Source organism: Parasteatoda tepidariorum, chromosome 8 (genome assembly GCF_982258835.1).
Source record: "Parasteatoda tepidariorum strain Cologne lab strain chromosome 8, Ptep-v5.0, whole genome shotgun sequence".
NCBI classification, from domain to species: domain Eukaryota; kingdom Metazoa; phylum Arthropoda; class Arachnida; order Araneae; family Theridiidae; genus Parasteatoda; species Parasteatoda tepidariorum.
The window spans coordinates 1,711,887-1,724,490 of NC_141762.1; the positions used below are offsets into that span (position 1 = coordinate 1,711,887).

The 12,604-nt window shown below is 32.4% G+C and overlaps 1 protein-coding gene across 1 annotated transcript in view; it reads left to right on the forward strand.

Annotated features, from left to right (window-relative positions):
* The first annotated feature begins 414 nt into the window (after positions 1 to 414).
* The window catches only part of LOC107440808 (guanine nucleotide exchange factor DBS), a 149,604-nt gene continuing 137,414 nt past the window's right edge, over positions 415 to 12,604 (forward strand). The window contains exon 1 of the mRNA XM_071180809.2: positions 415 to 605. The gene's annotated coding sequence lies outside the window, so the exon portion shown is untranslated. The remainder of the gene's footprint in view (positions 606 to 12,604) is intronic.

Sequence of the window (12,604 nt, forward strand, 5' to 3'; positions counted from 1 at the left end):
CATAGAAAATGTTTCTAGTTTTATAGAGTATTAAATATCTGGGAAATTTCAATAAACTTTTCATTTTGAAGGTTTAAAATTGAAAAACATTAATGCAACCCGTCATTTCTCTTACTCAATATAACTCTGATTTGTCCATAAGAAGAGAAAAGACGATTAAGTTTTTTTTTTTTTTCTAATTTAATTTAGACAAAAATAAAAGAATAAAGAGGAACAATAATGTATTTAATTTTTGCAGATTGTAAATTGTTAAATACAAGAAAAATTTCGATGAAGTACTTTTTATTTTGATGGTTCAAAATTTAAAAATATATGCGGAACCCATCTTTTCTCTTCACTCAACATCGAGCGTGTCATTGACTTCTAAGATCAATTGTTGCTCTAAACAGCCGATAGATGGCGTTAGTAGTTATTTTCTTCAAAGGTAATCCTTCCATGCTGTCAGGTGAAGACCTACGATAAGGGATGCCGAAAATCGTTTTTAGAACCAAATTTTGCTCATCACTGCCTCTACTGGGGTGCTCAACTTTTTCCATCACCACAACTTATGCATGCTTCAACAAAAATAGACTCATAACCATTAAACTTAATCTTCCCCGTGATATGTAAGTAGTAATCAATATCGTTTGCTTTCCTGTTCTCAGTTTAGAATTAGAGCAACCGGAGTAGTATTTTTGTTTTCTTCAAGAGATTATCGTTTGAAATTACGTTTATGTTAGTACTATGAAAATGATTTCATTTAGGAATAAATATTATTTTCTAATTCCTTTCTATGCTTCTAAATTTACAGTAAAAATTGTATACGAATAGAATTTATAAAGCACAGATTATGTGCAGGCTGTGTAACTTTAATACCCAATATAAGTTTTAAATGCGAAAATATTGTACCCTGTTTCGATTTTTTTTTTTTTAAATATTTATCCATACATCAGAATTTTGAAAGTAAAATTCGTAATTGTATTTAAAAATTCATAAAAAATTGTTAAAATCATGGTTTAAATAGATTAGTTTTAACTTAAAATTTTTAGTCATTATCGAAAATATTTAAACATTAGTTGCGATATGTGAATGATATAGAATATGATAGCTCACGTTTTTGATATTTTAAAATGTATCCGACAGTTCTAAAAATAAAATCCTTTTAGAAATGTTGTATAAGAATACATAAAATAAAATAAATAAGCAATGTGTTTTAAAGATGAGTAAAGGAGTAATTCTATATAAATAAAAGATTAACGTTAAAAAATTTTTTAATCAAGCATGAATTAAAAAAAAAGGGTTTGAACATTGAATTGAATGCCCTAATTTTAAACGTTCATTGAAAGTGGGTTAAGACTATGTGTCGTTAAAATATTTACTCGACTGTTTTTACTAAAACATAAATAATGAAACATTAAAGAATCAATTATCTATTTCATTAAAATAATTTTAGTTTGTACATTTAAAGTAAAAAAAAATTATAAAATACACGTTGCTAAATACACATACGTACAATGCAGAAAAAAAAACTTGAATGACTTATAATATATATAAGTTCTGGTTATAATAACCAGATTTTTTCGAATTTAGTTGCAATACAAACTTAATAACTCTTAAATATGAAACTAATTAGTGTATTTTTATTTACGAAATCCGAGGCAAAAACGCATTTTCTCTAATTACATATACCTTTTTTTGCTATAAAAAAATTCATGTTTTTTTTTTAAATCTGAGAATAATGAGATGTAACAGCAATTTGGGAAATAAGTTTCTTATCCAGTAGAGTGGTCAAAATTTTCAGCCTCTTCGTTAGTTTTACTTTTTGCTTATATTGTCATTGATTGCATTATACTGCATGCCATTATTAGACCCTTTTTCCAAAAATAACTACATGTGAAACCCATTTTTTAAAACTTATTTATATATTTTTTAATTTCATTTAATAATGATAGCAAAGTTTTCAATTGTAAAGTCTATAAATTTTCTCAACTATAATTACATATGACATAAGTTTAAGATAAGCACAAAATCGCTACATTTCGACATCGTAACCGAAATGTGAGCAACAGCAACAAATTGTGTTCGATCTTCAAAAAAACTTCCAACATACCGCTAAATTTTAACTGAATCTCTCTAACGGCTCAAAAGCTTTGTTTTTCATGAAATGTAATAATCGTATTCTTGCCGTAGATATGTTACCGGCAAAGTATGAAATACCGGCATTCTATAGAATGCCTAGACATTGTATATAATGCCGGATGTTTTTAGGCAAGGTATGAAATATGAGAAGTATTACATACTTTTCCTAGGCATTGTACATAATACCTAGGCATTCTAAATTGAGAGAAAAGAATGACATAAAGAATGATCAATGCTATTAGGCAAAGTATGAAATAAACGTCCTGATGAGGTTTTTATGTAAATGGTGTGCATTTCTCAAAAAAAAATAATGAAAGTGTCATTAAAAAAATTTTTTTCAGAATTGGTAAAGAAAAATGAAAGTTGTACAAAACATAATTTATGCATTTCTTATTAAGGGGAACAAAATTTTCATATAAAAAAATAAGAAATTAACCTACTTGTTGCAACATGGCATTTTGAATTACATTTCATTACATTACGAAACGAATCGGAGATGCATTTTATACTTTCTCATTTGGCATTCTATAGAATGCCTAGGAAATGTGTGAAATATAAATCGTTTCATACATTGCCTGCTAGTTTTAGGCATTATATACAATGCCTAGGCATTCTGTAGAATGCCGGATTTCAAATTTGCCGGTAACATATATAAATACACTTTCTTTCTTATTGGGAAACTGCAACAGTTAGGTATGGAAAATCGCTGGCAAAAATCATTAAATAACTCAGAAATTTGGAATCAGAATGGGATAATGTTGACTGTTGAATGATGATGCTTGATTATTTTTTTATCCACTGTTTAGCCTCATAAAGCTACTTATATCACGGAATCTATTTTTTGCTTCCAAATTTTTCTCTGACAAATTAACGAATCGTTAAGGGCATTGTACTCGCAAAAAAAAAAAATGATAAAAGTAAACCCCTTTCTATCTTTTTTAACGAAATGTTTGTCACCCTGAAAAGCTTAGATGAGACGATTCTCTACTCGTTTGTTGTCATAATTTTCTGCACCCTGAAAAGTTCTTGAATCAAACAATAGAAGAGACAATTGTTTCAGAAAAAATTGTTCTCCCTCTGTTGTTTCCTAAGAAAACTGTCAGGGAATTTACACATTAAAAAAAAAAAAAATAGAACAGTTGCTTCGGCTTATTTTGATCTTTATTACTTGAAACTATAAGGGGAGGAGGGCCGAAAGATGGAAAAACTGTGCTGAGTGAGAATAAATGATGCAAAATGTAAGAAGAAATAAATTTCAAATCCATTAACAGAAAGATTCAATTATTTTGACTTTAACACGTCGAGGAAGATAAGATTCAGAGTCGCAAGAAGGGGAGAGTTCTGGATTATTCAGTTTTAAAATTTTAGAAAATGACTATTTTCTACACGAGTATACTTGCCTCCAAAATTAAAGGTGCAACCTGCTTTCTGTGTCTAGTTTAAAAATGAATAATCTTAAAAAAACAATAAATTTAGAATAAATTTGCACTAAACACTTCTTCATTGAATGCGATATGGAAAATGACATGAATTCAAACACAATTTTTTTAAAGGTTTACTTAAAACAAAAGTCACTTCTTTGGAGAAAAAAAAAACACGACATCACAGTTTAATATGGAAAAACTGTCGGGGGAAACAACATATGAATGACCCAAGTCAAAATGTTTGATGAACCAACATTATCTTGATGGTAACCATCAATCATTCCATCATGAACTATTTAATTTTTGATGATAACCATCACCTTGTTCATGTTGAACCATCAGAAATTTCCATCTCTTATAAATCAAATGTTGGAACGATTATGTACCGCCATCGCCTCAATGTAGGAATTCGAACTGATTTTTGATGGACCAACATAAAAAAAAATTGTTTTGATGGTATGTTCCTGCTGAATCAACAATAATTATTATTAAACCGTCATGGCAATGTATAGTTGGCACCATCACGGATCATCATGGATTGTTGGTCCATGAGAATCAAACTTCTCTTGATGGTTGACCATCATAGTATTTAAGTAACATTTTCCATTATGGAATGATGGAAGTGTGTTGGCATACCAAAAACCATGAATGGAAAATGTTGGATGATGGTGGCCATCAAATGATGTTGGACCATCATGAATCGCACTGAAACCAACTTGAACCATCTTAATGTTTTGATGTGACCATCAAGAATGTTGACTTGGGGTGTGCTTTGTGGAGGGATGTGCCATCACTAACTGAAAGACAGTGGTCACATCGCGTATCAATGCTGCTAATTATTTTCAGAGCCTTAAAGGTGGTAACTGTTATCTCCTTACATGTAAAGAGCATGGAAATAAATCAACGCCGCAAATTGTGTGCAAAATCTGTATGAGATTCAGGTCTGGAGATCAAGCTAGACAATCGTTACAATGCTAATCTTCGCATTTTCAAAAAGCCTCGACATGATGTGGCTGAGCAATTTCGTTCATTAAAATGAAGTAACAAAAAAAGGAATCTCTAAAAAAGCGGCGAATGAGATCAATAAAAAAAAAACAGCACATTTTCCGTCATATATATATAAATGGTAATTACTACAGCTATTACAGACTTTTTCTTCATTTTTTAATTAAGAGAAATAATAAATAGATAGAAAAAGGGATAAATCTGTCGTGTTTTTTTATTTTTTTGTTTTTTTTTGCCGTGTTTTTTTAAGAGCAATATCCGATTTTTTTTTTTTTTTTTGAAAACCGAGAAACTTACCAAGATTATTTCTATTTTCTTTTCTTACTTCTCATAACTACATTTTTTTTCTTCTTAATTTTCCTCGCTAGACGAAACAGTTTTCGAACGTGACAAAGGAAACAAAGAGAAGTAACTATGAAAAGTTGAAAAGAAAAAAAAAAGGGGTCCCCCAATCTCCGGAGAAATAAAAGTGTTGAAAAACCTTTCCCAGTCGATTTTATTGCGACGCCTTGTGTGTCTCATTTTTTTATTCCTTCACCTCTAGTTTTCACTGATTGAATTCTTTTATTATTTTTTCCCAGATCGACTTGCCTTTTCTCAGGAATAGAGGAGAAGTATGTCGTTCTTTTTTATTTCCGGGATTCAATTTTTTTTCTTTTTGGGGTTCTTTAAAAACCGTGAGCTGCCGTTTTAAAACCATTCGTGATATTTGACGTGTTTTGGCGAAATATTGAACGGGGTTCTTCTTCATTTTAATACAACACATATTATATAATTCAATTTCAATCTACTTTTTTCGTACTCAAGTATTATGACACACAATGAATATATTTTTAAAATTAAACCTCCATTTTTTTGAAGAAATGAAGAAAATGTTGTGTACGAATGACTGCAGCGAAACAACCCGAATAAAGCACAGACAGTGGCTCTAATGCTCTACTTTTTTGGTTCCATTCACAAGAACCCTATCGAAACACAAAATGACAATAGGGAGACAATGAGAACTTTGCTAAAAAGAAAAAAGTGGAAAGGGAAACAAGTGGTTTAACCAATAGTTAAAAAAAAATAGGGAAGATGAACTTGTTCCTTTTCCTCTATGGGTTAAGCCAGGGATGGCCAAACTACGGCCCGCGGGCCAACTTTGGCCCACCGGAAGGTTTTATCCGGCCCGCGAATAGAATTCGAACTTTCCGATCGGTGGCGAATATAAACAAGATACATTATACATAAATTACTTTGTTTAAAGCAATCTTTTTCTTTTTTTTTTCACAAAGTACTGATGACCTATTTACTTTCTCTATTGGTGGAATTGATGTTAAGACAGACAGCTTCAATTGGTAAAATGTTGAAAGCAGAAGTTTTGTATAGAATAGCCGCAGATTAACTCCAACGAGCGTTTGTCTTTCTCGAGGATCAGACATATGGAATCTAACATAGGTGAATTATGCTTCACATGTTGCAGACAGCGCATTTTAAGCTCCAACGAGCGGGTTTTTCTGCGGTGCGAATTCTAACATTATTTATTGCGTATGGAAAGATTGCACACTATTGTTGTCTCTAAACATGCCAAAGTTTGAGTTTTGCAAATCATTACCAAAAGCTAGTTTCCAAAATTTAATATCTTATGCCCAGAAAATCAGTGCTATGTTTGCTTCATCTTACATATGTGAACAAGTGTTTTCAACTATGAACCTTAGAAAAAATCCTTTTAGAAATAGACTAACAGACAAGCATTTAGCCTCGTTCCTTAAAATAAGCACATCTCACTTCGAACCTCAATATAAGGAACTTTTAAAAATGAAATCGCAATTTCATTCATCTCATTAAATATGTAAATTAAAACTTGTACTATATCGTTTTTTTATTTTTTTATTTTAGAAGTTTTTACTCCGTCCACCAAACTTTTTTCTCTCGATTTTTTGCCCTCGAACAAAAAAGTTTGCCCATCCCTGGGTTAAACCATTAGTTGCCGATATTTTTCAGCTATGGAACCTTAAACGATGGATCATCTTTTGGCGGAACCTCAAGACTTAATAAGTAAATTTATAAATAAATAAAAAAATTGAATGATTGAAATTTTACGAACTATTTAGAAAATATTGAATGAATGAATAAGAGCCGCTCCAGTTCAGGCGATAGATCCCCTTCCAACGAACTGCACCGGGTTCGAATTCCAGCGATGGCGGGTTGATTCGAATTCCGCATCCGGCTTGCACCGACCACAGTGGTGACGTGAAATATTCTCAGTGGTAGACTGATCATGGGTTAGAGTCCCCTTGCCGTCAGGTTAACCGTAGAAGCCTCTCGTGGATTTCATCTTCATGTAACGCAAATACGGGTTAGTTCCATCAAAAAGGCGAATTTCTCCCAATACTTGATCCAGGAGTTCCCTTGTCTTCTGGCTTAGGTTCAAAATGACATGGCTACGGAGTTGAACATGAGAAGTCGTAAGTCGGCTCGGCTGTTCAACGACGGTTATAAAATAAAATAAAATTTTTTCATAGTTATCGTTTTATCAATACTGTTATGTCAAACAATTAGATTTTCAGTTCTGAAGCGGCATTCTAATTTGATTTTAATGTTTGTATAAGCCGAATGTACATGAACCAAAGCTTGGTTTGCTTTGAAATAAAGACGAAAAAAGGACCGTTATAAACGTTGAAAATTGTTATTAAAAAAGACATATTTCTTCTTTTTTTGAATGTGATTATTTTCATTCTAAGCAAAATACTAATGCAATTTTTCATAAATATGTCCTTTTCATTATTAATTCAAAATATTGTTACTAGAATTTTTTTTAAATTTGGTTTTTCTTTCTTCGCAAGCTTTCTTCTCACAATTATTTTATAAAAATAACGAAAATATTAAGTAAATAATGGGTAGTTAATTGATTATCAATATAATTACAGGTTTCAAAAATAGAAGCAGGTTTGAAAAAAGAAATTCAAACTCTCGGAACCCCTCTACAGAACCTCAGGGAACACCATTTAGGAACTCTAGTGTTAAATCACTTTTTTTCCCTTATTACAACGTGCTTGTTTCTTGCTTTCTTTCCTGTTATTTTATGTTTTGACACTGAGAAAGTTTCTTCAGTTATTGGCTAATTGGAAAGTGGTTAAAATGTTGTGTGAATTAATTTCTATGTTATTGCACTCCTCTTGTTTAGTTTTAAACTCTGAAATTTTAGGAAATAATTTTCAGTGAATTTGTATAAGTGTTAATTTTAATGCATGCTTATATTTTCTAATAAAATAAGTATAATTTTTTCCTTATGTTGTGACAAAGGTGTCAATAAATTATATCCACAAGTTAAATGAGGAAAAAAAAATAGAAAAATGTTTGAAGACAAAAGGAAGAAGGAAAAAAAAAGTTTTGTTCTCTTGCCTATCAAGCAGAGGCTGAGACTAGCATTTTAATAAAAGGCTATTATACCAACTAAAGTATGGAAAAATGTTTTCTTGCTATCAAGAGAAAGTATCAAAAGCGTGTAACATGGTTAGAGGGCAAACAAAATGCTTCGATGTCATAGATCGAATCAAACAAATGGCAACGCGCCAGCCATATGTAGCTCTCAAGTTCAGAGTTCCGCAGTGGACTGATCGTTAAGACACGGCTTCCAGCAGATCACCGAAGTCGAGCATCACTGGCTGTGGTCAGTGTGCCTGTGGGTGACCACTTGGATTAGTCAGCGTAGGGACCGAGGATGTGCGGTATGGGTTCTCGATAAACTGTTCTACCGTAAAGTGCCCGACTTCGCGTGCAGGTCGTTGGGCTGCCGAAGCAGGGGTGCCATCCCCTCTGCAGAGAATCAAAATTGTGAGGGCATGTCTTCGGATCATCCTCAGGGATGTTTCCCAGATCGTCGCCAATAGTCCATTGTGCAGCTTTAGTGCGACGTAAATGAACTATAACGGCAGAAGACTTACCCAAACTTTTCCGGAAAAAAAGTTCGGTGAAGACAAAAATTCTTAGATAGAGTTAAGCCTAAATAATTACCTGTGAATATACTATGAGTGTTTATTCAGGCTTAACCTCCATGAAAATTTTCTCCCTACCCTCATAGTTTTACATAACAGCTTTTCTCTGAAGACTTGGCAGGAAAAATTAATAATTTATGATTGCAGCTGACTAAAATATATTTTTAAAAGAGAAAATTGTGTTATTAAACTGCGTCTCTTGGCACGTTCTTCCACCGCGCTCTTCAATTAGTAATGGATCTTTAGAGATTTCGGATTTATTTTTCGAACCATGAAAATTCCCTCTGAAAAGTAGGGGGGGAAATTTATTGAATAGGGAACATATATTTTTAAGAAAAAGAATATGAGAAAATATCCCCTCGCGTCAAGGAAAATCGAGTTGGGAGGGAAGGGAAGCAATGACCGTTGGCTCGATCCTCGGGATGAGAATTTTTTTGGACATCAGCCAAAGCCCGTGTCTCTGGGGCGTCTGTGGGCCGTACATGCACTATCATTCTATCCAAACATCTCAGCTAAGCTCTATTGATGTCTTTCTCCGCCTCACCCCATCATTCTAGTTTTAAATTTTTTTGCCCGGTTAGATTGTGCTTCTGCTTTTGGTTGTTCCGGTTTTTAAAATCTGTACTTATTTTCCTACAGATTAAAAATCCGGGTTACATCCACATGCTTTTACACTCATAGAAATTAAACTCTTTGATTTTGACGAACCAGGTGATAACTGCTAACAAATCATCCTTCACTCATCTCCCCACTCCCGAAGAGGGAATACATTGCTGACCGATAGGGAAATTCTTGGTTTCAAATGTCGCAGCAAACAGAATAAAAAAAATTTTTTTAAAAAAACCCTGTTAAATAAGATATAAATACAAGTAATTTGCAGGTAAACGATTTCTCTCATTAACTTTATTTTTATTTTAAAACAATTCAAATCATGCAGTTAAAAGAGTAAAGTAAATTCAAATTCATAAATTCATGATTGCCACACACACACATATATATATATATATATATATATATATATATATATATATATATATATATATATATATATATATATATATATATATATATATAAGTTCAAAATGAAGAATAAAACAAAGAAAAATAATAGACATATGAAAAAAAGGGGGTGGGAAATAATAAGTAAAAAAATAACAAACAACATTTTATTTAAAAAAAAAAAAAAAAAATGAGTGCAGTAAGAACGACACTTTAAAACCCTCTTGTTACACTCAATTTGCGCTTTTGTTTTCATCTTTTGTTTTCATATTTTGTAATCTGGCAATCTCTCTGCGAAAACATGTTTAAATCATTCTTGAAAAATAACAGTCCATGTAAGTTGTTATGATTTTGCTACTCGCTTTATAGTCCCCCCTTTTTAATGTTTTTTCTTTTTATTTTATGATCTGTTTTTACATGTTATTTTTACTTTTTATGATCTTTTTTTATGTAGTTACTAGCTGTACCCTGCGTGCGTTGCAACGCTTTCAATTTGAATTTGAATTTTGTATTTAAGTGTGTAAATGACATTTGCGATTATGATTTGAAATACAAATTTTATTTAATGGTGAAAAAAAGCAGTTAATTCTCTAGGATATCATTAGTGCATTTTCAAACAGACATGTATGGTGATGCAAACGGAGCATGAAACATATTTTGGACAATGATCTGAAATAAGACTGGATCTATGGTGACATCAAGAATTTCTGCTGATATCTGATCAGTTTTAGAAGGTGGTTTTTTTTCAATAAGCCAAATTAGAATGTGTGCCTGAGGCAATCCTCGTTTTTGCCATTCAATAGAGTACACCCAACACCGTGTCTCTCTAAAAACATGACGCTTCACAATGAAATCAAGTAAAGATTATCATTTTTGTTTGAACACACGTGCTGTAATATCATGACGATCCGATGATGATTGTCCTGGTAACAAAATATCTCTAATTTCAACCCAAGCAGAATTGCACGTAAATGTAATAAATAAATCTAGGAGCCCATATGCGAGAAAATATGTCATTGCATCCTGTGAGTATTCATACATGTGCCTTGGAGTCCAAGGCACATGTATGAATACTCAGACATGTATGAATACTACATTTGCAGGGAGTCCAAGTTTTTCTCCCTGCAAATGTAGTCGGCAATATAATCATTTTCCCCACATCATTAGGATTAACGTTACCATCATTAATTATTGCATCCCGTAAATGAATGCATTCTTCTGAACGTAATTTGGTTTGATTTAATTTAATATACAGTAGGCGTTCAGTTTCAATTTTCGCATACATATCGACAATGTATTGATGAACTAATTGTCGACATTTTAAAGTATGATTATCAGCGTTTTGGCAATCATTAATCTATATGCATAAAAACTTATTGCACTTGCTTTCTTATTGGTTTTCTCGCCTGTTTGCGGACTTCTTAATTTTATGTTAAAATAATATCCCTCCTCTCCTCACCAAAATAAAATAGGATATTGCAATGCATCATATGATCGATACGTTTCTGAGAACTCTTTGAACGTCACGATTTCTGCGATGAAGAACTGTATCGCGGGAGGTAAATTCTTCGCCAACTATAACAATAGCCACTTCATCCAATGTTGGCGCATTGTATTTTTCTTTGTGGTGGCCTACAGGTGTTTTTTCAGCTCTAATAACAACTTTGTAAATATCGGATGACATTTAGTCTAGGGCAATTGTGAACAGCCTAATTAACTGATTATGTTGATCGAAAAATTTTTGTAATACGGTAACAATTTTTCGTTTAGTGCCATTGTTTACCTGACAATGTTGATTGACTTGATCATTTGTGTTATCCATGAAATAAATTTGTAGAAATTTATGATCTGCGTTAGGCATTGAAAGAAGTGATCCTTGCACGATGATAAATTTGGCCTTGCACTTTGAATGTTGGGATGTAATTCTCGTTCAGGATACGTGTAGCACCGAATAAAGTCATTTAGAAACACGAATTGTACCGGCGTATATGCGCCAAAAAATGTTTCGATTGGTTTGTTTGACCTGATACGAAGGTTGATAATGTCTCGGCAGGCGACGTAAAATCTTGTAGTTTCTGTATGCTTCTAGAACAGCAAATTTCAGCTGTTTCATTTTTAAATTTGAGAGCATTACAAAACATACATAATTGATATATTTCTCCGATGATGACACTTGGGGGAAGACTATAGTTTGTTGTCGGATCATAGTGAAATGCACTGAAATTCAAATCAGAGTATTGGCAGCGTCTGAATAGCGAAATGCGTTCTCGGTCGGTTTTCATTCTTGCTTCCCGTTGCTCTGATGTTTCCGACGAACGGGCTTGTGTAGTTCGTAGTTGATTTGTTGACAGTCTTCTTTCCTGTTGCTCAGACGTTTCTAAGGAACGGGCAAAAGCATTCTGTTCTCGATTAGTTTCAAGTCTTTTTCCCGTTGCTCCGATGTTTCTGAAACACGGGTAGTTCTCTTTTTGCGCGCTTGAGATGTCGACCGACTAAGAGCGATTTGCTTAGGCGGCATATTTTTGCAAATATTCTTTCTGACAACGAAAAAGAAATGTAAAAGTTGGCAGTGGTCGCAAATTTGCTAAATCGAAATATCACATACATATTTTAAATAATAAAAAGAGCAATAAAAATGAGATGAATAAGAAATATGAAAATTATAAGATTTAAAACAAAAATCAATTTTATAAATGAAAGAAATAAAATGGATGAATTCGAAAACTTTGCATAAATAAACAAACAAACTAATAGTTTTCAAATGACAACTGTCACAGCACTGAAATCTTCGAAAAGTATATTTAATTTTGCTAACCTAAAATTACGTACTAAATATAAATATTTCTGAAAACGTGCAATTTGAATGAAATTTGCTTTTGTCTTTATATTTATTAAACAGTTTTCACAGTACTGAATCCGTGATACGACCAACAATTAAGAAATCTATTCTCGTTGATTTTACTTGCTTGTGCTCACCTGACATTAAAGTATATGCAATTTACTTTAATTTACTTTTCTAAATGAATAGAGTTATAAGATAGAAAATATCACTGTTGTTATCTTCAAGATATTTGAAAATTG